Source organism: Oncorhynchus nerka, linkage group LG11 (genome assembly GCF_034236695.1).
Source record: "Oncorhynchus nerka isolate Pitt River linkage group LG11, Oner_Uvic_2.0, whole genome shotgun sequence".
Taxonomy (NCBI): Eukaryota; Metazoa; Chordata; class Actinopteri; order Salmoniformes; family Salmonidae; genus Oncorhynchus; species Oncorhynchus nerka.
The window spans coordinates 48,301,378-48,327,210 of NC_088406.1; the positions used below are offsets into that span (position 1 = coordinate 48,301,378).

General features: G+C 39.4%; 1 pseudogene; it reads right to left on the reverse strand.

The window, feature by feature from the left end:
• LOC115137047 (latent-transforming growth factor beta-binding protein 4-like) overlaps nt 1–25,833 on the reverse strand; it is a 90,345-nt pseudogene that overhangs the window by 49,574 nt on the left and 14,938 nt on the right.

A 25,833-nucleotide genomic window follows, 5' to 3' on the forward strand; every position in this document is an offset into this window, starting at 1 on the left:
TCGAGTGTGTATACGTCTGCGTGAACGATGGTGGCCTTTGGCAATGGCCTTCGAAGTTGGTCCTGGAGGGCCTTTATGTTTGCAGGGTTTTACTCCAGCCTTGTTTTAATCAGGTTCAAGGCGAAACAGCAGATCAACATTATGAAGAGATTGGACGATTGGAAAAAGCTGCACACATTACACAGCAGACTTTGGCCTATGTCCCTTAAACGGGGTGTGCTAATTCTTTGTTAGTTTTAAAATTAAGTTTCTTTAGTGAGATTACCAAGTGTGATTGACAGGTGCGAAAACTGAAATGACAGGGAGAACTAAACGTGTCATTGTAAATAAGAATTTGTTCTTAACTAACTTGCCTAGTTAAATAAAGGTGACTTAAAAAATTAAAAAATTAAGATCACTTCATTGGTCTATGGCCCGGTCAAATCTTAGCCTATAGGGGATTGCAAAGGGAGGGGGAATGAATTCTCTCTCTTGTGCTTACAATGGCTTTGTTCATACACAGCAACTGTTCATCCACAATGCTCCTGCTTGCCACTCAAGAGAAGAGGGGGGGGGACGAGGGGTACTAAAGCTATTAAACCGATGGAGGAATTTAGAGAAGGACCTCTTACACAAATATTTGCAGGGGAAAAAAACTCAAAGTGCCTGGGTACTTAAAGAGGTCAGAGGATACAAAAGACCAGGACCCTGAGCTCTTGTGGAATGACAGATTACTCAAAATGTTCAAGGCACTGTCTCACTTCTGGAAAAGAATGTGAAAAAAAAAATGCCAAACCTGACCCTTACTCCTCTGACTTGGAAACTTGGATTAAAGCTTTACAGCAGACATTTAAATTGGGTTTTGAGGGGAAAATCAAGCATTATATAGAGTGATACTCTCTCTTTCCATGCGAGACAACATGCTCTGTTCGAGTGACGGCCACCTATTGGATATTAAAAGAGAGTAGGGCGTAGTAGTGGTATATAGACACAACTGTACAATATTTGGAATGAGCCTTACACTGTTAAAAGCAAACCAGGCTGCTGAGAGAAATATAGTGCTCTTGCTTGTGGTGTTGGGTAAGTGCAACTAATGTGCTATTTTGCTATGAGATCATGTCTTGAATAGCACTGTGTGACCATTACACTACCCTACAAATCAGTAGTGTAAATTTGTCAGAGCTTAGTGTCGCATCAAAAAATTAATACCACACCAGACAACTCGAAGTACATTCAGAACATAAACTAAAGCATGGTTCTCCATATTATGGCAGGCAAACTAATGCCAGTTGCAAACAGGTCATTTTCATTTTCCACCAACCCCAGGTCATTTTCATTTTCCTATTAGATTCCGGGACTATGTAGTTCAAATCTGAGCTAAAGGGACTGGAACATCTCATAGGTCACTGGTGCCACAGACGATGTGGAAGATTGTGTCTGCCCTCGTGAATAATATGCCAGTTTCACCCTTCAGATTAGGTTGGTTCCCATCCACCACCACAGAGGGCCATTTCAACATGCCATGAGGTCATAGGGACAGGAGAGTTGGGGGATCCCATTAGTTAAACATGGTCTATCATCTGGGCCATTACTGTACCTATGCCAGTGGGCCAAGGAAAACAATGGCAGGAATTGGTCACAATGGGTTATCAGGGTCCGTACTGGTCTGAAACTCGCATCTACTCACCGATAACCTTATCCCATTCCCTAAGTGTAAACAACTAGGAAATGGGCTCAATCATTCAAATAACATCAGTGTGTTTTGTTTATGATGTGGTAAGTTTTCATGGAAAATTCCATGCTATGTTCATAGGTGTACCAACACGATATCCATTCTAAAACGCATGACTTTGTCACCACCAGTCCACTGGGAGCAAAGCATTCCATATCAACACCCTGTTAATCACAACAAGCAGGAACCTGACAGAATATGATAACTGATCATTATCATATTACTCATCACAACAACCTACGTTATCAGCACATAGTGTCGTCAAAGTAAGAGAGGCTGGGGGTCTAAGTGAAGGGCCTGTCTGTACTCACCTGCAGGTGGGCTCACGTGGATGGTGTACTGGCCCTTCTGGGTGTGGAAGCTCTTGACACTGGTGGTCCGGGTGTCCTGTAGGTCTGACGGTGAGGCTGATTGAAGCTTCTTCCGCTCTGTCTCGATGTGTTTCATCAGGATGGAGGTCATCTTGTCGCCTCGGCCCCCACGGGCCAATGCCTTCTTTAGCAGCACTGACTGAGCCTCCTGCAGACTGAACAGGGGACACAACAGACAGTCAACAGACTGGGCCTCCTTCAGACTGGACAGGAGACAGAACAGACAGTCAACAGACTGGACAGGAGACAGAACAGACAGTCAACAGACTGGGCCTCCTGCAGACTGGACAGGAGACAGAACAGACAGTCAGCAAGCAGAAGGGCCTACTTCAGATTGGACAGGAGACAGAACAGACAGTCAGCAGACTGGGCCTTCTTCAGACTGGACACGGGAGACTACAGTGAACGTCAACAAGTATGGTAACTAAGAGTGTGTGCTGTGCGTCTGTTACTACTGACAGAAATGTATTACAGTAGATTGGCAGCCTGCTAAAATCCCTGGCCTAAAGATTTACTCACTGTATTATTACATGGGGGTACATCAGATACACGATTGTAGTATATTAAGCAAGCAACAATAGCCTGTTCATTCAATTAGATACTTATTTGATCAGCATCAACTCTCCTACAGCATCTGCCAAGAAATGAAAGAAATCCCATGAGATGTTCATCCATGTTATTTAAAAAACAATTTTTATACACAGTTATCAGTTTGATGGGGCAGACACACTGACTAAACCGAGGACTTACATCCCGGGATTTACGGTATTACCGGTTTAGTACACAAGGGACAATAGTGAATTGTAGGACAATAGTGAAGACATCACAACTATGAAATAACACAAAGGAATTGTGTAAACTCAGCAAAAAAATGAACGCCATCTCCCTGTCAACTGTGTTTATTTTCAGCAAACTTAACATGTGTGAATATTTGTAGGAACATACCAAGATTCAACAACTGAGACATAAACTGAACAAATTCCACAGACATGTGACTAACAGAAATGGAAGATCTGTGAAGTTATTTTGATTTTTACTAATTATCTTTGAAAGACAAGGTCCTGAAAAAGGGATTTCTTTTTTTGCTGCGTTTAGTAACCTAAAAAGTGGTAAACCAATCAAAACATATTTTATAAATGAGATTCTTCAAAGCAGCCACCCTTTACCTTGATGACAGCTTTGCACACTATTGGAATTCTCTCAACCAACTTCACCTGGAATGCTTTTCCAACAGTCTTGAAAGAGTTCCAACTCATCCCAAACCATTTCAATTGGGTTGAGGTCGGGTGATTGTGCAGGCCAGGTCATCTGAAGCAGCACTCCATCACTCTCCGTCAAATAGCCCTTACACAGCCTGGAGGTGTGTTGGGTCATTGTCCTGTTAAAAAGAAAATGATCGGCATATCGCTGCAGAACTCTGTGGTAGCCATGCTGGTTAAGTGTGTCTTGAATGTTAAATAAATCACAGACAGTGTCACCAGCAAATCACCCCCCCACCATCACACCTCCACCTCCATGCTTCGCGGTGGGAACCACACATGTGGAGATCATTCCGTTTACCTACTCTGTGCCTCACAGAGGATTCAGCAGACCAAAGGACATATTTCCACCGGCCTAATGTCCATTGCTCGTGTTTTTTGGCCCCTGATTCACACAGTCTCCTCTGAACAGTTGATGTTGAGATGTGTTACTTGAACTCTGTGAAGCATTTATTTGGGCTGCAATTTCAGAGGCTGGTAACTCTAATGAACATATCCTCTGCAGCAGAGGTAACTCTGGGTCTTCCTTTCCTGTGGTGGTCCTCATGAGAGCCAGTTTCATCATAGCGCTTGATGGTTTTTGCGACTGCACTTGAAGTTTAAAAGTTCTTGAAATGTTCCAGAATGACTGACCTTCATGTCTAAAGTAATGATGGACTGTCATTTCTCTTTGCTTATTTGAGCTGTTCTTGCCATAATATGGACTTTGCCTTTTACCAAATAGGGCTATCTTCTGTATACCACCCCTACCTTGCCACAACACAACTGTTTGGTTCAAACGCATTAAGAAGGAAAGAAATGATACAAATGAACTTTTAACAAGGCACACCTGTTAAGTGAAATGCATTCCATGTGACTACCTCATGAAGCTGGTTGAGAGAATGCCAAGAGTGTGCAAAGCTGTCAAGGCAAAGGATGGCTACTTTGAAGAATCTCAAATATAAAATATATTTTGATTTGTTTAACACTTTTTTGGTTACTACATGATTCCATGTGTTATTTCATAGTTTTGATGTCACTATTAATACACATTGTAGAAAAAAGTAAAAAATAAAGAAAAACCCTGGAATGAGTAGGTGTATCCAAATGTTCGACTGGTACTGAATATAGGAAGTAGCTACCAAAAGTCATTTTTGGTGAGTTTGGTAATTTATAAGCAAATGTGAACGAGAGACATTGTGCTAATGAACAAGGTTTTGATGCATGCTTGTCTGAAAGAACAACACTGGAGCAGCATGTGTACAAACTGTGTCTGTGCGGAGTATGGAGTCAGTAGGTGTCATGGATTCCCCCAGAACTGCTGCTCATTCCGTTCACCAGCTTCGGAGGTCTACGTTTACCGGCCTTCTAGGCGTCACTGAACTGGATTCATTACCACCAACCCCGGACTGTCTTGTCTCATTACACACACCTGGTTCCCATTTCCTCTGATTAGTTGGTGTACAGTGGGGCAAAAAGGTATTTAGTCAGCCACCAATTGTGCAAGTTCTCCCACTTAAAAAGATGAGAGAGGCCTGTAATTTTCATCATAGCTACACTTCAACTATGACAGACAAAATGAGAAAAAAAATCCAGAAAATCACATTGTAGGATTTTTAATGAATTTATTTGCAAATGGGAGAACTTAACTTAAGTGGGAGAACTTGCACAATTGGTGGCTGACTAAATACTTTTCTGCCCGACTGTATCTTTATCCACAGTAAAACGAGTCCTATATTGACATAACCTTAAAACCACCATAAAATAACAGACTAATAACAAAATAACAGGTAGGAAAATTATGTGGATATATTGAAGCAACATCTCAAGACATCAGTCAGGAAGTTAAAGCTTGGTCGCAAATGGGTCTTCCAAATGGACAATGACCCAAAGCATACTTCCAAAGTTATGGCAAAATGGCTTAAGGACAACAAAATCAAGGTATTGGAGTGGCCATCACAAAGCCCTGACCTCAATCATATAGAACATTTGTGGGCAGAACTGAAAAAGCGTGTGTGAGCAAGGAGGCCTACAAACCTGACTCAGTTATACCAGCTCTGTCAGCAGGAATGGTCCAAAATTCACCCAACTTATTGTGGGAAGCTTGTGGAAGGCTACCGGAAACGTTTGACCCAAGTTAAACAATTTAAAGGCAATGCTACCAAATACTAATTGAGTGCATGTAAACTTCTGACTCACTGGGAATGTAATGAAAGAAATAAAAGCTGAAATAAATCATTCCCTCTACTATTATTCTGACAGTTCACATTCTTAAAAGAAAGTGGTGATCCTAACTGACCCAAAACAGAGAATTTTTACTAGGATTAAATGTCAGGAATTGTAAAAAAAACACAAAAAACGGAGTTTAAATGTATTTGGCTAAGGAGTATGTAAACTTCCGTCTTCAACTGTATATACACACGCACATTTTGGGATTCGTCCCGGTCATTATTTATGATGTACGCTATTTTGGGTAGAGAAATAAAAGCCCCTATTTTTGTATTTGTGCGCCTGTCTATCATTACACAGCTGCCATGGCTAACTCATCCAAAGAGCTTTGACTTCTCAAACACGGCAGAAAGCTAACACTGTATGATGCCCCGTCTCCTTATTAATTCAGCCACTTACTTAGCTAACTAGCAAGCTAAACCAAATAGACAGCTTGTTCAACTGTTCTGGGGAACTACGGTCAGCCTCAATGTAAAATAATGTGACAGGTGAAATGAAGAGCGCGATCTGCTTTACCTCCTAACGTATTGAACAAGTTGTCTGCAGGTATTTACTTAAATATTAGATACAAATATGACAATTTATTGAAAAACTTCAAAGACAAAAAATTCACAGGATGGAAAAACCATCCCGTGGCTATTTCCAAATACCCCGGTATACAATATATATGGTATACGGCCCAAGACTACTCACTACTATCTCAAGTGCTGACCCTTGAAAAACATTGGTTTTGTAAAATGAAGCCTAGTTTGACAAACTCCAGTGAACCAATAGATTATACGTCCCTTGTGAAGTGAATCACTAACATGCTGAACAAACCACTTGCGTTGCACGTGCGAGTGTTTGCAAAATGAATTTACACATGTTATTCAATCATTTCCTCCAAACTGCTTGCGGGAGTCTACGTAGCCACGCGCTAAAATACAATTTGAATGTTTCATGTGTGTTTTGACCTGTTCCCAAATGAATACAGTTGGTTCACAGTTGGTTTTGGTCATTTAACCTGCGTGTCATGAACCTCTCTGGTGAAGATAGACTAAATCAACTGTGCGCGAAAGGAGCCAGTTTGGTCAGCCATGTAAGAATCTCTCGTAATAGAGAAACTTGAACGTTGAAGTTGGAAATGTTTTGGTGATAGCATCAATTCGATATTCCCCAGCTGAACATGTAGCCCTGACCTGCACTTGACCGACCATAACTTGTGTGTGTGTGTGTGTGTGGGGGGGCGGACAGAACTTGAAACAAACATCCAACATCAAACAGCAGCAGCGGAGGTGCATAGTGGGAGTAGGGATAAAGCCAGTGTTCTTCATTACAGGGAGGAGTGTGGTGAATGAAAACCAAACAAATGGTAGGCCAGTTCATTCAAGCCTGGGAAATCATAATTGGGGTGACAGACCTCAGTCTGTTACAGGCTCCACCATACCAAGTTAATACATTCTCCTCCCATGTTTACTTAATAAAGATATCCACCAAATCCCTATGTTTTGATGTGATCACTGTTTACTTAAAACACCACTCATGTCTTGCGCAATGCCGTCCCCAGGTTACAGCACTTTCTTTTTTTTTTTGACAGCTCGCGGTTCGGCATCATTTCAGATGCCTATAACATTCTGTGGAATTCTGAGAGTGCACTGTGCCTGCAGACAGGGTGATCTTACACAGAGTCCATATGTGTCCGAGCCACGAGTACAGCACTGCATGGGCCTGTTAGGAGTATTCACCTACACTACATTATGCATTTACCTTCTGTTGAGTACCACGGACCTGGTGAATCAGTGACCCAAGATATTTACTTAGTTACAGTTTAGCATTAGCATCGTTGAGTGAAAAACAATGAGAATCGTTGGAGTAGGACCCCCTTTAAGAGTGTTCCAAAAAGCTGGCCTACATCAACTCAGAGTAACTTGAAACCAAGTTGGAGCAACGTGCCACCATAAGAGGTTTAAAAGCTTTGGACAGTGAATTTGTTTACCTAAAAACATTGTGAAACTATTCGGACACTGTGGTGTTGAAGCCTGCCGAGATCAAACTGTTTACATGGATGAGGAAGCAGGGTTAGTGAAATGTGAACTCAGGAATGAGACGAGGAGCAGAGCCAAAGACGAGAGAAAACGCTCCGTCCTTTCCAAGACACATTAAATCACTGCTGGGCTTAACTTCTCCACTGTGTTTTTTTCGTCTCCAGAAGACATGGTTTTATTGTACGCAGACACAAGGTTCAAATGAAACAACGCTCCCTTCAATCTTTTTGAAAGACTGCTTTGTTTGTAGTGATGCATGTGACATAGGGCGGTGATGCTCTAGCTTTGGTTTGCCACAACAATAGAAGACACAAAATCAAGTGGTAGTCACAAAGATATGTAATATGTTGTAAATGTCAACAGACTTCGTATAAAAAAAATATATATATTTAAGAAAACTATGTTGAGGTCGCCACTGCAACAACATACAATTTCACCATCAACATCATCGGAAACGATTACGGTGATTCGGTCCAAATTCCCACAGAGCTGGACGCCTCAGGCCCTCCAGTGGATCTCTCTTTTGCAGACAGTGTTTTTGCTGCTTTTGTGAATGAGTAGAAGTGGCTGCTGGGGGTTGTAAAGGGAAACTCTGTTGTCTTCATTAGTCCTCATTGGAGACAGCCTGTACGCAGCTAGGGGAAATGTTCCTCAACTATAGGAAACAGCTAGACTGTAAGTGACTGGCTTCAGTACAGTTAGTGTTAACGCTATAAAGTGCATGTTTTTATGGGGTGCATGTTTTTATGAGCATGGTCCCAGGAAAACAAAATGTCTTATTTGGGTCCCAGACTGAAAAAGGTGAAGAACCCTTGAACTATTATATGAATGATGAACATTAAAAGTTTCCAACAGCAGTCGTCCACCAACAACTTTCACATTTTGGCAAAAGACTTACGGAGACTAAAAGCTTTCTTTTTCATTTCAGAGCATAAATATACAGTATATTATTTTCACAGGTAATCCTCTTGCATGACTTCAAGGGCTGTTTGGTCTCTTTTTTACATGACTCACTCTGACCATTGTCTGCATAATTAACGGTTTTGAAAATAAAATCCTAGGACCCCTTGTAAAAACCACATCTCTTTACTATGAACAAGAACACACGCACATACACACACACTGGCTCCATTTGCAGTACAGTATTAGTTCCACTATTATTTACAGTAGATTTTATTTGGAGAACAGTTCCACCTGCTGACTATCCTAGGTAACTTCACTCCACAGTCAATTTTAATAGAAGCTTTCTTTCACATTCCACAAATTTAAGGGTTACCTCTTTATCAGTTGAGGCCGCAAAATATTGTCATAAGTCTTATATTTTATACTGTACTCTATCTTTACCCATAGGCTGGCAGTGAGCCAACCCTTTCTACCATTTGGCAAGGTGCCCTGATCCCAACACCTGCACTGCATCAGCTGGACCAAACTAAGCGCTACAGACACTCTGACTCTGCACCTGTGGCCCACATGCTGGGCTAACCCAGGCCTCTGACTGGAGACTGGCACATCAAAGCCAGCAAACTGAGAGGAGGAAGAGGAAATGGAGGAGTAGAGAAGGGACTAAATGGCACAAGCTGGTGATGCAGTAAATCAAGGCAGTGCACAGCAAACAGAAGTCAAAAACTCACGTAAGAGGTTTCCAGCGCACAGTGCTGACTGGTGTCCCCTCTGTCCTCCATGCAGCTGTGGTCTCAGTGGGCACTGGAGTGGTGTTGGGGATGACGGTGGTTGGTGAGAGGGTGATGCTTGGTGAAAGGGTGGTGGTGGTGCTGACCATGGGGCTGGTGGGGCGCAGGAAGGCCCAGGGTAGGCCTACGAGGCCATAGGTCACGCTTGCAAACTCACAGCGGGCCCCGTAGAAGCCCGTTCGGCATTCACAGATGTTGGGCTGCCTGCACACGGCTCCGTTGTGGCAACGTGGAAGGCATCTTGCTTCAAGTAGGGGGAGAGAGAGGAGAAGGTTCATAAAACCAGAACAGTGGACTGTGGTTGAGAGGGCTAAGATGCTAGAGCAGAAACTCAACCGTAAGAGGATAACTGCCTCGACCACTTTGTGCGGCACATTTTACAATCTCAATAAAAACTCAGTAGGACAAACAGCTTAGTGTGGACTGTAACTTAAACAAGAAAAACAGCCAATGGTGGAACGGTCAAGACTTCACTCCCCTGAAATGAACTAAGGAATGAAAAAAAGAGGAGAAGGGGGCGAGAGCCATGGTCCTGGATACAGGGAGGGGGTATTCATGCATACACGATGCAGGCCCCCCCACCCCCGGTCCCAGGCTCTTGGTTTCTCCCATCATCCCTGGCTGGGCGCCATTGTGCCCGGGTCGAGCCCCCTGGAGGGCTCCAGTAATGGCCCATTGGACACAGACAACAACAGCGTATCCCAAACCCAGCAGCTTACCACAAATCTCCTGGCCGCCTCCATGAATATCAACAGCGATGGGCACCGCTTACTGACATTTTTTTCAGGGGTTGTGCACGGAAACCCTTTTTATCCGTGGCTTTTTCGCACGAAGGCTGGCACAATGTGACCAACCAGAAGTGAGGCTCAAAGTGCACAGTGGACTGAATCTAACGAAGGGCTCTATTCAATCAGATTGGCTTCAGGCGACATCCACATAGCGGCTGTTTTGGTGGTGCTGGACGTGGAACTGCGTAAGCGCTGCCAAAAGCACGAACGGCGTTATACATAATGCGGACATTGTCATTGGCTGCACTGAGTCACATTACAGTTTTGTTTTCAATTGCTGACAAGCATCGGTCAATACTGAAGCCACTTTTTACAAAACTCTTCATTACAGTCTGCATTATCAACGTGCATCTTGGCCAAACAGTTAATCTCACCTCCAAAACTCACTCAGACCACCAAAACACTTCATACATGTCTCAGAATAAGCTCGTTCGACCAGAACACTGGCAACAATTCTCACTCAGAAAGCATAACATTATCACTCATAACACACTGACCTAAAAAACACTAACAACAGGGATTTTTCACGTAAATCAGCATTTCATTATAGAATAAGAATAACACCTTTTCACTTTATTGATTGTACTAAAATATATGTGGAACAAGAATGAATAATAAATGCAGCAATTTGCTTCAATAACCTTTATTTTTTCTATATCTTTGCATGTAGTAATTTACTTGTGAAAAATAAAATGGTTGAAACAAAAAACAAATTCCTGAAATTCCAGGTCTGCAATAATAATTACAACAACAAAAAACATAATCAACATGTGTAGTATGATCACTCATACTGTAGAGTACTGTGAGGGTTCTAGTTCTCATCAACATGTGTAGTATAATCACTCATACTGTAGAGTACTGTGAGGGTTCTAGTTCTCATCAACATGTGTAGTATAATCACTCATACTGTAGAGTACTGTGAGGGTTCTAGTTCTCATCAACATGTGTAGTATAATCACTCATACTGTAGAGTACTGTGAGGGTTCTAGTTCTCATCAACATGTGTAGTATAATCACTCATACTGTAGAGTACTGTGAGGGTTCTAGTTCTCATCAACATGTGTAGTATAATCACTCATACTGTAGAGTACTGTGAGGGTTCTAGTTCTCATCAACATGTGTAGTATAATCACTCATACTGTAGAGTACTGTGAGGGTTCTAGTTCTCATCAACATGTATAGTATAATCACTCATACTGTAGAGTACTGTGAGGGTTCTAGTTCTCATCAACATGTGTAGTATAATCACTCATACTGTAGAGTACTGTGAGGGTTCTAGTTCTCATCAACATATGTAGTATAATCACTCATACTGTAGAGTACTGTGAGGGTTCTAGTTCTCATCAACATGTGTAGTATAATCACTCATACTGTAGAGTACTGTGAGGGTTCTAGTTCTCATCAACATGTGTAGTATAATCACTCATACTGTAGAGTACTTTGAGGGTTCTAGTTCTCATCAACATGTATAATATAATCACTCATACTGTAGAGTTCTGTGAGGGTTCTAGTTCTCATCAACATGTGTAGTATAATCACTCATACTGTAGAGTACTGTGAGGGTTCTAGTTCTCATCAACATGTATAATATAATCACTCATACTGTAGAGTACTGTGAGGGTTCTAGTTCTCATCAACATGTGTAGTATAATCACTCATACTGTAGAGTACTGTGATGGTTCTAGTTCTCATCAACATGTGTAGTATAATCACTCATACTGTAGAGTACTGTGAGGGTTCTAGTTCTCATCAACATGTGTAGTATAATCACTCATACTGTAGAGTACTGTGAGGGTTCTAGTTCTCATCAACATGTATAATATAATCACTCATACTGTAGAGTACTGTGAGGGTTCTAGTTCTCATCAACATGTGTAGTATAATCACTCATACTGTAGAGTACTGTGAGGGTTCTAGTTCTCATCAACATGTGTAGTATAATCACTCATACTGTAGAGTACTGTGAGGGTTCTAGTTCTCATCAACATGTGTAGTATAATCACTCATACTGTAGAGTACTGTGAGGGTTCTAGTTCTCATCAACATGTGTAGTATAATCACTCATACTGTAGAGTTCTGTGAGGGTTCTAGTTCTCATCAACATGTGTAGTATAATCACTCATACTGTAGAGTACTGTGAGGGTTCTAGTTCTCATCAACATATGTAGTATAATCACTCATACTGTAGAGTACTGTGAGGGTTCTAGTTCTCATCAACATGTGTAGTATAATCACTCATACTGTAGAGTACTGTGAGGGTTCTAGTTCTCATCAACATGTGTAGTATAATCACTCATACTGTAGAGTACTGTGAGGGTTCTAGTTCTCATCAACATGTGTAGTATAATCACTCATACTGTAGAGTACTGTGAGGGTTCTAGTTCTCATCAACATGTATAGTATAATCACTCATACTGTAGAGTACTGTGAGGGTTCTAGTTCTCATCAACATGTGTAGTATAATCACTCATACTGTAGAGTACTGTGAGGGTTCTAGTTCTCATCAACATATGTAGTATAATCACTCATACTGTAGAGTACTGTGAGGGTTCTAGTTCTCATCAACATGTGTAGTATAATCACTCATACTGTAGAGTACTGTGAGGGTTCTAGTTCTCATCAACATGTGTAGTATAATCACTCATACTGTAGAGTACTTTGAGGGTTCTAGTTCTCATCAACATGTATAATATAATCACTCATACTGTAGAGTTCTGTGAGGGTTCTAGTTCTCATCAACATGTGTAGTATAATCACTCATACTGTAGAGTACTGTGAGGGTTCTAGTTCTCATCAACATGTATAATATAATCACTCATACTGTAGAGTACTGTGAGGGTTCTAGTTCTCATCAACATGTGTAGTATAATCACTCATACTGTAGAGTACTGTGATGGTTCTAGTTCTCATCAACATGTGTAGTATAATCACTCATACTGTAGAGTACTGTGAGGGTTCTAGTTCTCATCAACATGTGTAGTATAATCACTCATACTGTAGAGTACTGTGAGGGTTCTAGTTCTCATCAACATGTATAATATAATCACTCATACTGTAGAGTACTGTGAGGGTTCTAGTTCTCATCAACATGTGTAGTATAATCACTCATACTGTAGAGTACTGTGAGGGTTCTAGTTCTCATCAACATGTGTAGTATAATCACTCATACTGTAGAGTACTGTGAGGGTTCTAGTTCTCATCAACATGTGTAGTATAATCACTCATACTGTAGAGTACTGTGAGGGTTCTAGTTCTCATCAACATGTGTAGTATAATCACTCATACTGTAGAGTACTGTGAGGGTTCTAGTTCTCATCAACATGTGTAGTATAATCACTCATACTGTAGAGTACTGTGAGGGTTCTAGTTCTCATCAACATGTGTAGTATAATCACTCATACTGTAGAGTACTGTGAGGGTTCTAGTTCTCATCAACATGTGTAGTATAATCACTCATACTGTAGAGTAGTGTGAGGGTTCTAGTTCTCATCAACATGTATAGTATAATCACTCATACTGTAGAGTACTGTGAGGGTTCTAGTTCTCATCAACATGTGTAGTATAATCACTCATACTGTAGAGTACTGTGAGGGTTCTAATTCTCATCAACATGTGTAGTATAATCACTCATACTGTAGAGTACTGTGAGGGTTCTAGTTCTCATCAACATGTGTAGTATAATCACTCATACTGTAGAGTACTGTGAGGGTTCTAGTTCTCATCAACATGTATAATATAATCACTCATACTGTAGAGTACTGTGAGGGTTCTAGTTCTCATCAACATGTGTAGTATAATCACTCATACTGTAGAGTACTGTGAGGGTTCTAGTTCTCATCAACATGTGTAGTATAATCACTCATACTGTAGAGTACTGTGAGGGTTCTAGTTCTCATCAACATGTGTAGTATAATCACTCATACTGTAGAGTACTGTGAGGGTTCTAGTTCTCATCAACATGTGTAGTATAATCACTCATACTGTAGAGTACTGTGAGGGTTCTAGTTCTCATCAACATGTGTAGTATAATCACTCATACTGTAGAGTACTGTGAGGGTTCTAGTTCTCATCAACATGTGTAGTATAATCACTCATACTGTAGAGTACTGTGAGGGTTCTAGTTCTCATCAACATGTGTAGTATAATCACTCATACTGTAGAGTACTGTGAGGGTTCTAGTTCTCATCAACATGTGTAGTATAATCACTCATACTGTAGAGTAGTGTGAGGGTTCTAGTTCTCATCAACATGTATAGTATAATCACTCATACTGTAGAGTACTGTGAGGGTTCTAGTTCTCATCAACATGTGTAGTATAATCACTCATACTGTAGAGTACTGTGAGGGTTCTAATTCTCATCAACATGTGTAGTATAATCACTCATACTGTAGAGTACTGTGAGGGTTCTAGTTCTCATCAACATGTATAGTATAATCACTCATACTGTAGAGTACTGTGAGGGTTCTTGTTCTCATCAACATGTGTAGTATAATCACTCATACTGTAGAGTACTGTGAGGGTTCTAGTTCTCATCAACATATGTAGTATAATCACTCATACTGTAGAGTACTGTGAGGGTTCTAGTTCTCATCAACATGTGTAGTATAATCACTCATACTGTAGAGTACAGTGAGGGTTCTAGTTCTCATCAACATGTGTAGTATAATCACTCATACTGTAGAGTACTTTGAGGGTTCTAGTTCTCATCAACATGTATAATATAATCACTCATACTGTAGAGTACTGTGAGGGTTCTAGTTCTCATCAACATGTATAATATAATCACTCATACTGTAGAGTACTGTGAGGGTTCTAGTTCTCATCAACATGTGTAGTATAATCACTCATACTGTAGAGTACTGTGAGGGTTCTAGTTCTCATCAACATGTGTAGTATAATCACTCATACTGTAGAGTACTGTGAGGGTTCTAGTTCTCATCAACATGTGTAGTATAATCACTCATACTGTAGAGTACTGTGAGGGTTCTAGTTCTCATCAACATGTGTAGTATAATCACTCATACTGTAGAGTACTGTGAGGGTTCTAGTTCTCATCAACATGTGTAGTATAATCACTCATACTGTAGAGTACTGTGAGGGTTCTAGTTCTCATCAACATGTATAATATAATCACTCATACTGTAGAGTACTGTGAGGGTTCTAGTTCTCATCAACATGTGTAGTATAATCACTCATACTGTAGAGTACTGTGAGGGTTCTAGTTCTCATCAACATGTGTAGTATAATCACTCATACTGTAGAGTACTGTGAGGGTTCTAGTTCTCATCAACATGTGTAGTATAATCACTCATACTGTAGAGTACTGTGAGGGTTCTAGTTCTCATCAACATGTGTAGTATAATCACTCATACTGTAGAGTACTGTGAGGGTTCTAGTTCTCATCAACATGTGTAGTATAATCACTCATACTGTAGAGTACTGTGAGGGTTCTAGTTCTCATCAACATGTGTAGTATAATCACTCATACTGTAGAGTAGTGTGAGGGTTCTAGTTCTCATCAACATGTATAGTATAATCACTCATACTGTAGAGTACTGTGAGGGTTCTAGTTCTCATCAACATGTGTAGTATAATCACTCATACTGTAGAGTACTATGAGGGTTCTAATTCTCATCAACATGTGTAGTATAATCACTCATACTGTAGAGTACTGTGAGGGTTCTAGTTCTCATCAACATGTGTAGTATAATCACTCATACTGTAGAGTACTGTGAGGGTTCTAGTTCTCATCAACATGTGTAGTATAATCACTCATACTGTAGAGTACTGTGAGGGTTCTAGTTCTCATCAACATGTGTAGTATAATCACTCATACTGTAGAGTACTGTGAGGGTTCTAGTTCTCATCAACATGTGTAGTATAATCACTCATACTGTAGAGTACTGTGAGGGTTCTAGTTCTCATCAACATGTATAATATAATCACTCATACTGTAGAGTACTGTGAGGGTTCTAGTTCTCATCAACATGTGTAGTATAATCACTCATACTGTAGAGTACTGTGAGGGTTCTAGTTCTCATCAACATGTGTAGTATAATCACTCATACTGTAGAGTACTGTGAGGGTTCTAGTTCTCATCAACATGTGTAGTATAATCACTCATACTGTAGAGTACTGTGAGGGTTCTAGTTCTCATCAACATGTGTAGTATAATCACTCATACTGTAGAGTACTGTGAGGGTTCTAGTTCTCATCAACATGTGTAGTATAATCACTCATACTGTAGAGTAGTGTGAGGGTTCTAGTTCTCATCAACATGTATAGTATAATCACTCATACTGTAGAGTACTGTGAGGGTTCTAGTTCTCATCAACATGTGTAGTATAATCACTCATACTGTAGAGTACTGTGAGGGTTCTAATTCTCATCAACATGTGTAGTATAATCACTCATACTGTAGAGTACTGTGAGGGTTCTAGTTCTCATCAACATGTGTAGTATAATCACTCATACTGTAGAGTACTGTGAGGGTTCTAGTTCTCATCAACATGCATAATATAATCACTCATACTGTAGAGTACTGTGAGGGTTCTAGTTCTCATCAACATGTGTAGTATAATCACTCATACTGTAGAGTACTGTGAGGGTTCTAGTTCTCATCAACATGTGTAGTATAATCACTCATACTGTAGAGTACTGTGAGGGTTCTAGTTCTCATCAACATGTGTAGTATAATCACTCATACTGTAGAGTACTGTGAGGGTTCTAGTTCTCATCAACATGTGTAGTATAATCACTCATACTGTAGAGTACTGTGAGGGTTCTAGTTCTCATCAACATGTGTAGTATAATCACTCATACTGTAGAGTACTGTGAGGGTTCTAGTTCTCATCAACATGTGTAGTATAATCACTCATACTGTAGTACTGTGAGGGTTCTAGTTCTCATCAACATGTGTAGTATAATCACTCATACTGTAGAGTACTGTGAGGGTTCTAGTTCTCATCAACATGTGTAGTATAATCACTCATACTGTAGAGTACTGTGAGGGTTCTAGTTCTCATCAACATGTATAGTATAATCACTCATACTGTAGAGTACTGTGAGGGTTCTAGTTCTCATCAACATGTGTAGTATAATCACTCATACTGTAGAGTACTGTGAGGGTTCTAGTTCTCATCAACATGTGTAGTATAATCACTCATACTGTAGAGTACTGTGAGGGTTCTAGTTCTCATCAACATGTATAGTATAATCACTCATACTGTAGAGTACTGTGAGGGTTCTAGTTCTCATCAACATGTGTAGTATAATCACTCATACTGTAGAGTACTGTGAGGGTTCTAGTTCTCATCAACATATGTAGTATAATCACTCATACTGTAGAGTACTGTGAGGGTTCTAGTTCTCATCAACATGTGTAGTATAATCACTCATACTGTAGAGTACAGTGAGGGTTCTAGTTCTCATCAACATGTGTAGTATAATCACTCATACTGTAGAGTACTTTGAGGGTTCTAGTTCTCATCAACATGTATAGTATAATCACTCATACTGTAGAGTACTGTGAGGGTTCTAGTTCTCATCAACATGTGTAATATAATCACTCATACTGTAGAGTACTGTGAGGGTTCTAGTTCTCATCAACATGTGTAGTATAATCACTCATACTGTAGAGTACTGTGAGGGTTCTAGTTCTCATCAACATGTGTAGTATAATCACTCATACTGTAGAGTACTGTGAGGGTTCTAGTTCTCATCAACATGTGTAGTATAATCACTCATACTGTAGAGTACTGTGAGGGTTCTAGTTCTCATCAACATGTGTAGTATAATCACTCATACTGTAGAGTACTGTGAGGGTTCTAGTTCTCATCAACATGTGTAGTATAATCACTCATACTGTAGAGTACTGTGAGGGTTCTAGTTCTCATCAACATGTATAATATAATCACTCATACTGTAGAGTACTGTGAGGGTTCTAGTTCTCATCAACATGTGTAGTATAATCACTCATACTGTAGAGTACTGTGAGGGTTCTAGTTCTCATCAACATGTGTAGTATAATCACTCATACTGTAGAGTACTGTGAGGGTTCTAGTTCTCATCAACATGTGTAGTATAATCACTCATACTGTAGAGTACTGTGAGGGTTCTAGTTCTCATCAACATGTGTAGTATAATCACTCATACTGTAGAGTACTGTGAGGGTTCTAGTTCTCATCAACATGTGTAGTATAATCACTCATACTGTAGAGTACTGTGAGGGTTCTAGTTCTCATCAACATGTGTAGTATAATCACTCATACTGTAGAGTACTGTGAGGGTTCTAGTTCTCATCAACATGTATAGTATAATCACTCATACTGTAGAGTACTGTGAGGGTTCTAGTTCTCATCAACATGTGTAGTATAATCACTCATACTGTAGAGTACTGTGAGGGTTCTAATTCTCATCAACATGTGTAGTATAATCACTCATACTGTAGAGTACTGTGAGGGTTCTAGTTCTCATCAACATGTGTAGTATAATCACTCATACTGTAGAGTACTGTGAGGGTTCTAGTTCTCATCAACATGTGTAGTATAATCACTCATACTGTAGAGTACTGTGAGGGTTCTAGTTCTCATCAACATGTGTAGTATAATCACTCATACTGTAGAGTACTGTGAGGGTTCTAGTTCTCATCAACATGTGTAGTATAATCACTCATACTGTAGAGTACTGTGAGGGTTCTAGTTCTCATCAACATGTGTAGTATAATCACTCATACTGTAGAGTACTGTGAGGGTTCTAGTTCTCATCAACATGTGTAGTATAATCACTCATACTGTAGAGTACTGTGAGGGTTCTAGTTCTCATCAACATGTGTAGTATAATCACTCATACTGTAGAGTACTGTGAGGGTTCTAGTTCTCATCAACATGTGTAGTATAATCACTCATACTGTAGAGTACTGTGAGGGTTCTAGTTCTCATCAACATGTGTAGTATAATCACTCATACTGTAGAGTACTGTGAGGGTTCTAGTTCTCATCAACATGTATAGTATAATCACTCATACTGTAGAGTACTGTGAGGGTTCTAGTTCTCATCAACATGTGTAGTATAATCACTCATACTGTAGAGTACTGTGAGGGTTCTAGTTCTCATCAACATATGTAGTATAATCACTCATACTGTAGAGTACTGTGAGGGTTCTAGTTCTCATCAACATGTGTAGTATAATCACTCATACTGTAGAGTACTGTGAGGGTTCTAGTTCTCATCAACATGTGTAGTATAATCACTCATACTGTAGAGTACTTTGAGGGTTCTAGTTCTCATCAACATGTATAATATAATCACTCATACTGTAGAGTACTGTGAGGGTTCTAGTTCTCATCAACATGTATAATATAATCACTCATACTGTAGAGTACTGTGAGGGTTCTAGTTCTCATCAACATGTGTAGTATAATCACTCATACTGTAGAGTACTGTGAGGGTTCTAGTTCTCATCAACATGTGTAGTATAATCACTCATACTGTAGAGTACTGTGAGGGTTCTAGTTCTCATCAACATGTGTAGTATAATCACTCATACTGTAGAGTACTGTGAGGGTTCTAGTTCTCATCAACATGTGTAGTATAATCACTCATACTGTAGAGTACTGTGAGGGTTCTAGTTCTCATCAACATGTGTAGTATAATCACTCATACTGTAGAGTACTGTGAGGGTTCTAGTTCTCATCAACATGTGTAGTATAATCACTCATACTGTAGAGTACTGTGAGGGTTCTAGTTCTCATCAACATGTGTAGTATAATCACTCATACTGTAGAGTACTGTGAGGGTTCTAGTTCTCATCAACATGTGTAGTATAATCACTCATACTGTAGAGTACTGTGAGGGTTCTAGTTCTCATCAACATGTGTAGTATAATCACTCATACTGTAGAGTACTGTGAGGGTTCTAGTTCTCATCAACATGTATAATATAATCACTCATACTGTAGAGTACTGTGAGGGTTCTAGTTCTCATCAACATGTGTAGTATAATCACTCATACTGTAGAGTACTGTGAGGGTTCTAGTTCTCATCAACATGTGTAGTATAATCACTCATACTGTAGAGTAGTGTGAGGGTTCTAGTTCTCATCAACATGTGTAGTATAATCACTCATACTGTAGAGTACTGTGAGGGTTCTAGTTCTCATCAACATGTGTAGTATAATCACTCATACTGTAGAGTACTGTGAGGGTTCTAGTTCTCATCAACATGTGTAGTATAATCACTCATACTGTAGAGTACTGTGAGGGTTCTAGTTCTCATCAACATGTATAGTATAATCACTCATACTGTAGAGTACTGTGAGGGTTCTAGTTCTCATCAACATGTGTAGTATAATCACTCATACTGTAGAGTACTGTGAGGGTTCTAGTTCTCATCAACATATGTAGTATAATCACTCATACTGTAGAGTACTGTGAGGGTTCTAGTTCTCATCAACATGTGTAGTATAATCACTCATACTGTAGAGTACAGTGAGGGTTCTAGTTCTCATCAACATGTGTAGTATAATCACTCATACTGTAGAGTACTTTGAGGGTTCTAGTTCTCATCAACATGTATAATATAATCACTCATACTGTAGAGTACTGTGAGGGTTCTAGTTCTCATCAACATGTATAATATAATCACTCATACTGTAGAGTACTGTGAGGGTTCTAGTTCTCATCAACATGTGTAGTATAATCACTCATACTGTAGAGTACTGTGAGGGTTCTAGTTCTCATCAACATGTGTAGTATAATCACTCATACTGTAGAGTACTGTGAGGGTTCTAGTTCTCATCAACATGTGTAGTATAATCACTCATACTGTAGAGTACTGTGAGGGTTCTAGTTCTCATCAACATGTGTAGTATAATCACTCATACTGTAGAGTACTGTGAGGGTTCTAGTTCTCATCAACATGTGTAGTATAATCACTCATACTGTAGAGTACTGTGAGGGTTCTAGTTCTCATCAACATGTGTAGTATAATCACTCATACTGTAGAGTACTGTGAGGGTTCTAGTTCTCATCAACATGTGTAGTATAATCACTCATACTGTAGAGTACTGTGAGGGTTCTAGTTCTCATCAACATGTGTAGTATAATCACTCATACTGTAGAGTACTGTGAGGGTTCTAGTTCTCATCAACATGTGTAGTATAATCACTCATACTGTAGAGTACTTTGAGGGTTCTAGTTCTCATCAACATGTATAATATAATCACTCATACTGTAGAGTACTGTGAGGGTTCTAGTTCTCATCAACATGTATAATATAATCACTCATACTGTAGAGTACTGTGAGGGTTCTAGTTCTCATCAACATGTGTAGTATAATCACTCATACTGTAGAGTACTGTGAGGGTTCTAGTTCTCATCAACATGTGTAGTATAATCACTCATACTGTAGAGTACTGTGAGGGTTCTAGTTCTCATCAACATGTGTAGTATAATCACTCATACTGTAGAGTACTGTGAGGGTTCTAGTTCTCATCAACATGTGTAGTATAATCACTCATACTGTAGAGTACTGTGAGGGTTCTAGTTCTCATCAACATGTGTAGTATAATCACTCATACTGTAGAGTACTGTGAGGGTTCTAGTTCTCATCAACATGTGTAGTATAATCACTCATACTGTAGAGTACTGTGAGGGTTCTAGTTCTCATCAACATGTGTAGTATAATCACTCATACTGTAGAGTACTGTGAGGGTTCTAGTTCTCATCAACATGTGTAGTATAATCACTCATACTGTAGAGTACTGTGAGGGTTCTAGTTCTCATCAACATGTGTAGTATAATCACTCATACTGTAGAGTACTGTGAGGGTTCTAGTTCTCATCAACATGTGTAGTATAATCACTCATACTGTAGAGTACTGTGAGGGTTCTAGTTCTCATCAACATGTGTAGTATAATCACTCATACTGTAGAGTACTGTGAGGGTTCTAGTTCTCATCAACATGTATAGTATAATCACTCATACTGTAGAGTACTGTGAGGGTTCTAGTTCTCATCAACATGTGTAGTATAATCACTCATACTGTAGAGTACTGTGAGGGTTCTAGTTCTCATCAACATGTGTAGTATAATCACTCATACTGTAGAGTACTGTGAGGGTTCTAGTTCTCATCAACATGTGTAGTATAATCACTCATACTGTAGAGTACAGTGAGGGTTCTAGTTCTCATCAACATGTGTAGTATAATCACTCATACTGTAGAGTACTTTGAGGGTTCTAGTTCTCATCAACATGTATAATATAATCACTCATACTGTAGAGTACTGTGAGGGTTCTAGTTCTCATCAACATGTATAATATAATCACTCATACTGTAGAGTACTGTGAGGGTTCTAGTTCTCATCAACATGTGTAGTATAATCACTCATACTGTAGAGTACTGTGAGGGTTCTAGTTCTCATCAACATGTGTAGTATAATCACTCATACTGTAGAGTACTGTGAGGGTTCTAGTTCTCATCAACATGTGTAGTATAATCACTCATACTGTAGAGTACTGTGAGGGTTCTAGTTCTCATCAACATGTGTAGTATAATCACTCATACTGTAGAGTACTGTGAGGGTTCTAGTTCTCATCAACATGTATAATATAATCACTCATACTGTAGAGTACTGTGAGGGTTCTAGTTCTCATCAACATGTGTAGTATAATCACTCATACTGTAGAGTACTGTGAGGGTTCTAGTTCTCATCAACATGTGTAGTATAATCACTCATACTGTAGAGTACTGTGAGGGTTCTAGTTCTCATCAACATGTGTAGTATAATCACTCATACTGTAGAGTACTGTGAGGGTTCTAATTCTCATCAACATGTGTAGTATAATCACTCATACTGTAGAGTACTGTGAGGGTTCTAGTTCTCATCAACATGTGTAGTATAATCACTCATACTGTAGAGTACTGTGAGGGTTCTAGTTCTCATCAACATGTGTAGTATAATCACTCATACTGTAGAGTACTGTGAGGGTTCTAATTCTCATCAACATGTGTAGTATAATCACTCATACTGTAGAGTACTGTGAGGGTTCTAGTTCTCATCAACATGTGTAGTATAATCACTCATACTGTAGAGTACTGTGAGGGTTCTAGTTCTCATCAACATGTGTAGTATAATCACTCATACTGTAGAGTACTGTGAGGGTTCTAGTTCTCATCAACATGTGTAGTATAATCACTCATACTGTAGAGTACTGTGAGGGTTCTAGTTCTCATCAACATGTGTAGTATAATCACTCATACTGTAGAGTACTGTGAGGGTTCTAGTTCTCATCAACATGTGTAGTATAATCACTCATACTGTAGAGTACTGTGAGGGTTCTAGTTCTCATCAACATGTGTAGTATAATCACTCATACTGTAGAGTACTGTGAGGGTTCTAGTTCTCATCAACATGTATAGTATAATCACTCATACTGTAGAGTACTGTGAGGGTTCTAGTTCTCATCAACATGTGTAGTATAATCACTCATACTGTAGAGTACTGTGAGGGTTCTAGTTCTCATCAACATATGTAGTATAATCACTCATACTGTAGAGTACTGTGAGGGTTCTAGTTCTCATCAACATGTGTAGTATAATCACTCATACTGTAGAGTACAGTGAGGGTTCTAGTTCTCATCAACATGTGTAGTATAATCACTCATACTGTAGAGTACTTTGAGGGTTCTAGTTCTCATCAACATGTATAATATAATCACTCATACTGTAGAGTACTGTGAGGGTTCTAGTTCTCATCAACATGTATAATATAATCACTCATACTGTAGAGTACTGTGAGGGTTCTAGTTCTCATCAACATGTGTAGTATAATCACTCATACTGTAGAGTACTGTGAGGGTTCTAGTTCTCATCAACATGTGTAGTAATATAATCACTCATACTGTAGAGTACTGTGAGGGTTCTAGTTCTCATCAACATGTGTAGTATAATCACTCATACTGTAGAGTACTGTGAGGGTTCTAGTTCTCATCAACATGTGTAGTATAATCACTCATACTGTAGAGTACTGTGAGGGTTCTAGTTCTCATCAACATGTATAATATAATCACTCATACTGTAGAGTACTGTGAGGGTTCTAGTTCTCATCAACATGTGTAGTATAATCACTCATACTGGAGTACTGTGAGGGTTCTAGTTCTCATCAACATGTGTAGTATAATCACTCATACTGTAGAGTACTGTGAGGGTTCTAGTTCTCATCAACATGTGTAGTATAATCACTCATACTGTAGAGTACTGTGAGGGTTCTAATTCTCATCAACATGTGTAGTATAATCACTCATACTGTAGAGTACTGTGAGGGTTCTAGTTCTCATCAACATGTGTAGTATAATCACTCATACTGTCCAGTACTGTGAGGGTTCTAGTTCTCATCAACATGTGTAGTATAATCACTCATACTGTAGAGTACTGTGAGGGTTCTAGTTCTCATCAACATGTGTAGTATAATCACTCATACTGTAGAGTACTGTGAGGGTTCTAGTTCTCATCAACATGTATAGTATAATCACTCATACTGTAGAGTACTGTGAGGGTTCTAGTTCTCATCAACATGTATAGTATAATCACTCATACTGTAGAGTACTGTGAGGGTTCTAGTTCTCATCAACATGTGTAGTATAATCACTCATACTGTAGAGTACTGTGAGGGTTCTAGTTCTCATCAACATGTGTAGTATAATCACTCATACTGTAGAGTACTGTGAGGGTTCTAGTTCTCATCAACATGTGTAGTATAATCACTCATACTGTAGAGTACTGTGAGGGTTCTAGTTCTCATCAACATGTGTAGTATAATCACTCATACTGTAGAGTACTGTGAGGGTTCTAGTTCTCATCAACATGTATAATATAATCACTCATACTGTAGAGTACTGTGAGGGTTCTAGTTCTCATCAACATGTGTAGTATAATCACTCATACTGTAGAGTACTGTGAGGGTTCTAGTTCTCATCAACATGTGTAGTATAATCACTCATACTGTAGAGTACTGTGAGGGTTCTAGTTCTCATCAACATGTGTAGTATAATCACTCATACTGTAGAGTACTGTGAGGGTTCTAGTTCTCATCAACATGTGTAGTATAATCACTCATACTGTAGAGTACTGTGAGGGTTCTAGTTCTCATCAACATGTGTAGTATAATCACTCATACTGTAGAGTACTGTGAGGGTTCTAGTTCTCATCAACATGTGTAGTATAATCACTCATACTGTAGAGTACTGTGAGGGTTCTAGTTCTCATCAACATGTGTAGTATAATCACTCATACTGTAGAGTACTGTGAGGGTTCTAGTTCTCATCAACATGTATAATATAATCACTCATACTGTAGAGTACTGTGAGGGTTCTAGTTCTCATCAACATGTGTAGTATAATCACTCATACTGTAGAGTACTGTGAGGGTTCTAGTTCTCATCAACATGTGTAGTATAATCACTCATACTGTAGAGTACTGTGAGGGTTCTAGTTCTCATCAACATGTGTAGTATAATCACTCATACTGTAGAGTACTGTGAGGGTTCTAGTTCTCATCAACATGTGTAGTATAATCACTCATACTGTAGAGTACTGTGAGGGTTCTAGTTCTCATCAACATGTATAATATAATCACTCATACTGTAGAGTACTGTGAGGGTTCTAGTTCTCATCAACATGTGTAGTATAATCACTCATACTGTAGAGTACTGTGAGGGTTCTAGTTCTCATCAACATGTGTAGTATAATCACTCATACTGTAGAGTACTGTGAGGGTTCTAGTTC